Source organism: Ursus arctos, chromosome X, assembly GCF_023065955.2.
Source record: "Ursus arctos isolate Adak ecotype North America chromosome X, UrsArc2.0, whole genome shotgun sequence".
Classification (NCBI taxonomy): domain Eukaryota; kingdom Metazoa; phylum Chordata; class Mammalia; order Carnivora; family Ursidae; genus Ursus; species Ursus arctos.
Genome location: NC_079873.1, coordinates 29,060,883 through 29,069,552, shown reverse-complemented (window position 1 = coordinate 29,069,552; position 8,670 = coordinate 29,060,883).

The following is an 8,670-nucleotide window of genomic DNA, read 5'->3' as shown; positions in this document are numbered from 1 at the left end:
ATAGTTATGGTGAAGAGAATTTTGGCTGAAGGTCTGGAATTAAAAAGAATACATCAGCAAATGGATGGTCGAGTGTGACGACATGTATATGATATGGACATGATACAGATTTCTGTGTTTTTAGCCTTGTTTAGTAATTTAGGTTTGATGACCATTTACTTTAGTTATTTTCAATACATATTATTAAATTTCAAATGGACGTGATGTCTCTCTGGTGCAAAACAGTTAAAAAAAACACAGTCAGATTTGCTGGTAACTTAGCAGAGGATGAGAAATATGCTGTGTAACGAACAACAGAGGAGACATGAAGGATACAGAGCTAACCTGTACTTATTTCAGTACTTCGCAATAGCCACATCCGTTAAGATGACTACGTTATATTAAGTATTAGGAGATTTCTTCAAATCTGAAATACTTTGAAATTTTTAGACATCATAAAATTTTCTTTTTTTCTTACAGATCTAGACCCTTTACAGCAGAGATCATCAAACTATGACCTGGGGGCCAAATCCAGCTCACTGCTTGTTTTTGGACAGTCCAGAAGCTAAGAATGGGTTTTACATGTTTAAATGGTTGAACACAATGAAAAGAAAAGTAATATCTAATGACCTGAAAACTGGGATATTCAAATGCCAGAGCAGATAAATAAAGTGTTAGTGGAACCCAGCCACACAGGATTTACACACCGTCTCTGGCTGTCTCGAGCTACACCAATAGAGACAAGTAGTTGAGATAGAGACTGGATGTAGCCTGCAAAACTTAAAATATATCTGTCCCTTTTTAGAAAAAGTTTGCTGATCCTTTCTTTAAAATATGTTGTGTTTTGAAAACCACCCTAAAAAGAAAGAATATATGCATACATTGTATTTAGTATGTGTGATGTATGTATTTATATGTGTGCATATCTATAATTCTATTTTTTCTTTAATACACCTATTTGATGTTTTATTCAGTTTCAATTAAACATCACATTCCATAAATACAGGATATGACTTTTTATATATATATATATAGCTCCATTCTTCAGGACTCTAGGGTAGAGGCTTCAAGTTTGGGTTCCATTATTTTTTTCTTTATCTCCCTTTTTTATGGATGTTTCACGCCTCATCCTAACTGCACAAAGCCTCCAAGATATTCCTGAGACCCACAGCCCTGCCTCCACATTTTCCGGAGTGTTTCACACCATCTGGGTGACTTCTTTACAAAGGCCCTGCAGGGGCAAGGAGTTGTAAATCATTGCCTGGCATTTCCAAAGGGTTAACAAAAGGGATGGAAATTCTACGAGCGTGGCTTGAGGAGGACAGGCCAGTCCCGATCATCCCTGTCTGGACGGTTTGATAGCATGATGTCTCTATAAAATGGAAACAGGCCCAAAAGGAAGATAAAGATGCCAATAGTAAAGGTTAGAAAACTCTAGTAAAATTACTCTAAGAAACATACAAGCATCATGGCTGCTTTTGACACGTAAAAAGGGAGAGAGATTAATTAATGTATTGTTTACTGCTGTGGACATTAGGCTGTTTTGCTTGTGACAGAATGATTTTGAAACACACTGGAGATTTGTCTGATATTTATCTTCTTAGACTTTCTCAGTATGTAGAATTCATTTGTAATTGGGCTTGTTAAACAAGGAGACATAAAAAAAATGTTTTAAGATGCATGTTTTTGCAGTTAAGCATTTAAATTTTTATTCTTCCTTCCATTTACAACCTTAATTTTACTAATATCTGTGATATGTGAAGATAATACAAAAGCCAATTCTTTTTTTTAAATTCCAGTACAGTTAACATACAGTGTATTAGTTTCAGATGTAAAATATAGTGATTTGACACTTCCATATGTCACTCTCACTCGGTGCTCATCACAACAAGCGCCTTCCTTAATCCCGGTCACCTATTTCATCCATCCCCCCTATCCACCTCCCCTCTGGTAACCATCAGTTTGTTTTCTAGAGTTAAGAGGCTGTTTTCTGGTTTGTCTTTTTTTTTTCCCTTTGTTTGTTTGTTTGTTTTGTTTCTTAAATTCCACATGTGAGTGAAATCGTATGGTATTTGTCTTTCTCTGACGGACTTATTTCACTTAGCCTTATACTCTCTAGATCCATCCATGTTGTTGCAAATGGCAAGATTTCATTCTTTTTTATGTCTGAGTAATATTCCATTATACACATAATAATATATAAAATATATCACATTATATGAGATATCACATTATATAAATGATATATGTAAGTGATATATATATATATATATATATATAATGTGATGTCTTTTGTCTTTGCTTCTTTTTTCCCTAATGGCATATACAAATGACTCTTCTTCTTTATCCATTCATCTATTGATGGACAGTTGAGCTGTCTCCGTATTTTGGCTATAGTAGATAATGCTGCAATAAACATAGGGGTGCATATATCTTTTTGAATTCGTGTTTTCATTTTCTTTGGGTAAATACCCAGTAGTGGAATTCCTGGATTCTAAGGTAATTCTATTTTTATTTTTATTTTTTGAGGAAACTCCATACTGTTTTCCAGAGTCGCTGCACCAGTTTGCATTCCCACCAACAGTGCAAGAGGATTCCCCTTACTCCACATCCTCACCAATGCTTGTTGTTTCTTGTGTTTTTGGTTTTGGCCATTCTGACAGATGTGAGGTGATATCTCAGTGTGGTTTTGATTTGCATTTCCCTGATAATGAGTGATGGTGAACATCTTTTCATGTGCCTGTTGGCCATCTGTATGTCTTCTTTGGAGAAATGTCTCTTCATGACTTCTGCCCATTTTTTAATTGGATTATTTGTGTTTTGGGTGTTGAGTTGTGTCAGCTCTTTATATCTTTTGGACACTCTCCCTTTATCAGATGTCATTTGCAAATATCTTCTCCCATTCAGTATGTTGTCCTTTAGTTTTGTTGTTTCCTTTGCTGTTGTGGCACTCTTTTGATTGGGCTCCAGTCAAGGGCACATTGGAGGGGGCAGGTCTGAAGGAGAGTGGGGGCGGGGCGGGGGAGGGGGTTGTGCTGTTAGCAAGTTAGGTAACAAGTATCACGCTGCACTGGTTCCTGCAGATGTCTGTGTGTCTAGGCTGGGGGAAGGGGGAAGGAAATGGCACCCGTCAGTTCTTTTGTTCTTGGAGAAGTCACCCAACAATCCCTCCCGGGCCCTCCAGCACAGGCTCTGAAATTACTAAACAAATCTCCCTCCCCTAAACCCCAGGCATTTTTCAAACTGCTGTTTCTATGCTCTGTGGGGCTGTGTGTTGTGCCATCTCTTTAAGGGCAGGGACTCAAGTTTCCTCCTGTCCTCCCAGCTCTCCCATAGACAAGCCAGATGATTTTTGAAGTTCCAGGTGTTAAGTCCCACTGATTCTAAGAACTCATGAAATTATGGTTTTCATGTGGGTGCCCAATGCCTGGGGCACTTGGGGCTCCCCTTTTCATGCTAATGGCTTTCCACCTTCCCACTGACAGTCTCCCTGGGTCCATTTAGCTCCCAACTGCATCTCCCCTGTCCTACCATCTTCGATGTAGCTTCTTCTCTACATTTAACTGTGGAGAGACTGTTCTGCCAGTCTTCAGATTGTGTTCTGGGTCATTTACACTGATGTGGGTATTATCTAGTTGTAACTATGGAATGAGGTAAAAATAGGGTCCTTCTATTCCACCAGGTTCCCTGGAAGATCCACCACAAACCCCAATTCATATATGAATGGAATACTTTATAGAAATTTCATACGAGGCCTCTACTCTAACCTCTCTCGCCCAATAGAATGTCCTCATCAATGTTCCTGTCAATACTTACTGGGAAACAGAAAAGATTGGGGTCCTGTTACGGAATGGTGTTAACTGTGGCTCTGGGCCAGGAACCCAGAATTACTTCAATCCTACTTAGCCCAGCAAGATCTTCCCTATCACCTTCTTAAGGAAGGTACATGAGAGGCACAGAAAATAAAGAGATCCTTTATTGTTCAATGGGGCTTTGTTCCTAAACCTCACACAGAGTACTACAAGATGATTTAGGTCACCTGTCAGGGTCCATAATCCTGTAGTCTGGAGGAGAGATACTTAGAGCTTAGAATCATAGCAGGCTGAGTGGCCTTCTGGCTTCCATAGACCCACAGTCAAAAGTTTTGGTTTACTATTTCAACTAGACAAAAGGCTGCACCCAATTTTCAAGTTAAATCCTGGCCCTTAGCCCCCACTCCTATAAATAAGAAAAAAACATGTCAATGGAGAAAAAAAGAGAGGCTCAGATCTGAGTAAGAGGCCAAACCATGTGGATGAAGGGAGTGTGGAGACAGGAGAGAAAGGTCAAGGTCATTTGCGGGGGCCCTTTACATACTCAGAGCACCAGATGAGGATCATAACATTTTCTTGAAGAAAGAATAATGAGGAAAAGAGAGCCTGCGTTAATCTGAAAATCTGTCCTCTTAATAATCCAAGTTATATCTCTCTTTTCTTTGTAACTTCTTCTCAATGATTTCTTCTAGCACTGCACTCTGAATACAAATAGGTAAAGCCAATCAAATAATTGTTCAAGAAGTGGCTGGAATTGCAGGATTTACTCTCTCTCACCTCCCGTGGAAAACTTCATCACTACTCCCCCTCCCCATACACATACACAAAGAGGTAGCAAAAGGTAACATTTGAATGCACAGGGAACCCTGACTTTAGGAAACCACAATTTTTTAAAGGGGGGCTGCCAGTGAACCTGCCCAGCCTTTACTATTGAAGGAGACATTATCTTTTTTTTATTCCGGATAGCAAAAAAATCTGCCCTCTGTTTCCTACCCCAGAGGGAGACACTTTTTATCTTTCAAGGCTGTTTGTACAGCAACAAACAGCCTTGAAGTGTAGTTCAAAACAAAAGCTGATACAAGATGTGCAAAATGTGAGAAATCCCTGGATGCCTGTCTCCCCAAGTGTATGTATGTACACACACACACACACACACACATATTATTTGTACTCTTCACACTCAGAGAAATTAATTTTTGCATACATTGGATCCATTTTAATATATTTTGTGACATGCTTTTGCCATAGGCATCTTTCCTTGTTAGCATACCTTATTCTTTATAGCAACTACATAGTATTCTGTAGTACTTACATATCAAGGTTTATTCAAACTTTTGAGTCATTTCCCTATGAATGAATTTTTAGTTATTTCCCAAAGTTTTATTATTGCAAAAAAAAAAAGATGCTGGGAAAAACAGTCTTTATAGAGCCTTTTTATCTTTGTGCATATGTCTGGGTATTTCTGCAGAAAAAATAAAGAGAAATGGAGTTACTTGATCAAAAAGACATGCATTGAAAAATCTGAAGGATATATACAAGTTGCCTGTGTCAACTTATATTCCTCCAAAAGTATTTGAGAATATCCAAGTGCTGTTATCCTATGTGTGCTAAAATATTTATATGTCCCTACTAAGGATAAACCTACGGAAAGACATGATTTAAAATGCTCATTGGATAGTACTTTGGGTTTTAATGCAATTTTGTCCTCTCTATTAAATTTATCCTTATACAAACCCTGGGAGCTGGGTATTATTAGTTCCAATTTTAGATGAGCAAAGTGAGGCATTTCAGTAAATGAGGAAGCAATGGAAAAGAGAGATGTAATCAGGACTTCTGTTGCTAATTTCTTATATTTTATATTCAGTGCTGCTGGCTTCCCCTCACACAAATAAGGTATGTGCAGTCCAGAAGGTCATACATCAAAAATAATGCAGGAACTTCCTACTGGAGCATTTCTAGAATGTATTTCATCCCCCAAAGGCAACTTTAGTATATAGCTTCATCACATTTTCTAAAATTGAGTTTCATAGCAATGGACTTGCAACCGGGGACTCAAATTGAACTTGAAGTCAACTAAAACTTCAGGTTCCTTTTGTGCTGTGGTTGTGGTCATTATTGTTGCTTTAACATAAACTACCACTTATCAAGGTTTCCCCAACCTGTTTATATATGCCATTGATTTTTTTATCCTGACTGAAGAACTTCACATGTATTGTTGCAAGATATAAATGCACCATATTGCTGTTAGCTCATATTTCCAATGTGTCAACATCTTTTTGACACTTGATTCTGTCATCCGTCATATTGGCTGACTCTCCCAATTTCGCATCATCCATGAATTTAACAAATATACATCCTTTCCATGAATTAACTCAACTCACTAGAATGTTGAACAGGATACATCCAAACCCAAGCACATGTCGTTCTACCAGCATCGTGTCCAAAGGTGGGCATCATTCCATTTATAACCCTGTCTTGCTTTTCATCAGGAGAGCTATGGCCCTGAATTGAAATGAGTCTGATGTCACTAGCCCAGGCGTGGGGTATATGAGATGACTGTGGTAGGAAGAAACACTAATGGAAAGGAGAAAGCTGCTATTTTTCACACAGATCTATAGTCAAACAGGCCTCCTGGGAAAGGTAGTAGAGAAGGACAGCATATAAATTGAATTAAATTCTCATAAAATGAGATGCCCTTAATTTATTTTTTCCTAAGCATCAGTGTAATGAATAATTAAAAATGCCCTTTCTCGTCTTAGATTTGCAGAAAGCAGTGAATTTCTCATATCCACTTGGCAGCTTTATTAGCTACTATTGTTTCTTTTTTTCAAAGAGGTTATCTGCCTGCTGAATTGTTTCTTTCTTTTTTTTTTGGCAATTATGTTTCAATGCTTTTATTTGCATGATTATGTTCAAAGCTCCCATGTCTAATAAATGCATTGAATGTAGAAAAAAGGCGGAAGGATAATATTGGATATGAAGGAAATGATACTTTAAATGCCCATTTGTAATTGTGCTCTTAATTAAAGACCAGTCGAGAAGAACTTTAGGTATAAAACCATTTTCTTTCATTTTTACTTAGAACTTTCCTATTTTCAAGATGAAGAAGAAATTTCTTTTTTCTCAGTTAAGTTGCCATTGGGAAATTTGCTCTAGTGAGAGGACCCAACTTATGTTTTTAAATATTATAATTACATTAATTCCTTAGTAGTAGTAGCAGCAAAGCAGGGATCAAATCTGGAACATATCCAAGCTTGAGAGAATAAATCCATGACAACTGCATCCCCAAGGCACTGTAGGATACAGTGTTGGTAATATCCAGAGCATAAGGCAATCCCAAACCTTTCGGTGAAGGAGGAAGAAACACCACCAGGAGAGCGTTGACGAAGCCCACAGATGTTACCGACATGGCTAATCTTCAATGTCAGGATCTGCCCCAGAGAGCAACGCTTTTTGGCCAAGTTCTGATCTTTGGGAACTTCACTGCATGGTCCTATTGTGTACCTAAAACGCTGTTTGCAATAGAAAACCCAGCCCTTGATCATTCCAACAAATTTATTCATATTTCAAGATGTAACATCAATGTGACCAGTCTTGTTTATCATGATCAAGCCTAGTATTGAAATAGCACTGGGGCACACACCACTGCTATTTTTCTTGCATGCAAGAAATAAATAACAAATACAATCCATCCTAGATATTTTTTGCTTTGGATTTCACTTTCTTATATGACTCAATTTTTATTTCTCCCTCTCTTTCTTGTTTGAAATGACTAATTCTATGCAGTAACTACTTAGTCTAATAAGATGACTCTGCAAAAAATATTGCAACAGTAGGAGGGAGATAACTATGCCCGAAAGGTCGTTTTTTTGTGTGTGGAGTAAATAGAATAAGTAACAGTAATGTGCATGACATTCATTACTTGTGGATTTATAAACATCTATCACAAAATCACTAGTACTACAGGGCTAAAGGGCACTTCAAGTACTTTTCTCCTCTTCTACAGTATTTAAACTTTTCTAACATATGTGACCTTATTAGTTATAGAAATTTCTTGCTTCTTTTCCAGACTTTAATTCTGTGAAGTTGACTGTAGTTTCATTGATCACTCAATCCCCAACAGGTTTGATAGTGCCTGGCAAATAATAGGCATTCAATGAATATTTGTTAATCAGATCTTCTCTATGTAAGGTAGAGAAAGAAAAACCCTGAAAGATTGATGTCATTTGCAGGGATCAGCTGAAGCCCTGGATCTTCCAGTAAAATCTTATGTTATTAACTATTTTGCATTTGAATCTTGCCTTGCTTCCTTTATTTGCCTGGAGGACACAAATCATGTATTGAACGTCTAGAACATTGTCTTTGTTCCTCCATGTGCTCAATTCCAGTACAAAGGAGGTCTTTACAAAAAAACATATGGTGGGGCACCTGGGTGGCTCAGTCAGTTAAGTGTCCAACTCTTGATTTCGGCTCAGGTCATGATCTCAGGGTTGTGAGACCGAGCCCTGTGTTAGGTTCTGCAAAGGGTGTGGAGCCTGCTTAAGATTCTCTCTCTCTCAGGGAGGCAAACCATAATAGACTCTTAACTCTAGGAAACTAACTGAAGGTTGCTGAAGGGGATGTGGGTGGGGGGATGGGGTAACTGGGTGAGGGGCATTAAGGAGGGCACCTGACATAATAAGCACTGGGTGTTGCTGTATGCAACTGATGAATCACTAAATCTACCTCTGAAACTAAAATAAAAAAGGGGGGTTCAAATTACCATTTGGACACCTGGCTTAAGGGGCAATATACTATAATCAGTAGGGGACTTGTTTTCCATTTTATCCTACAATTATCTTACAATGTTGTATAGTGTATTTATGTGGCTGTGTTTTGA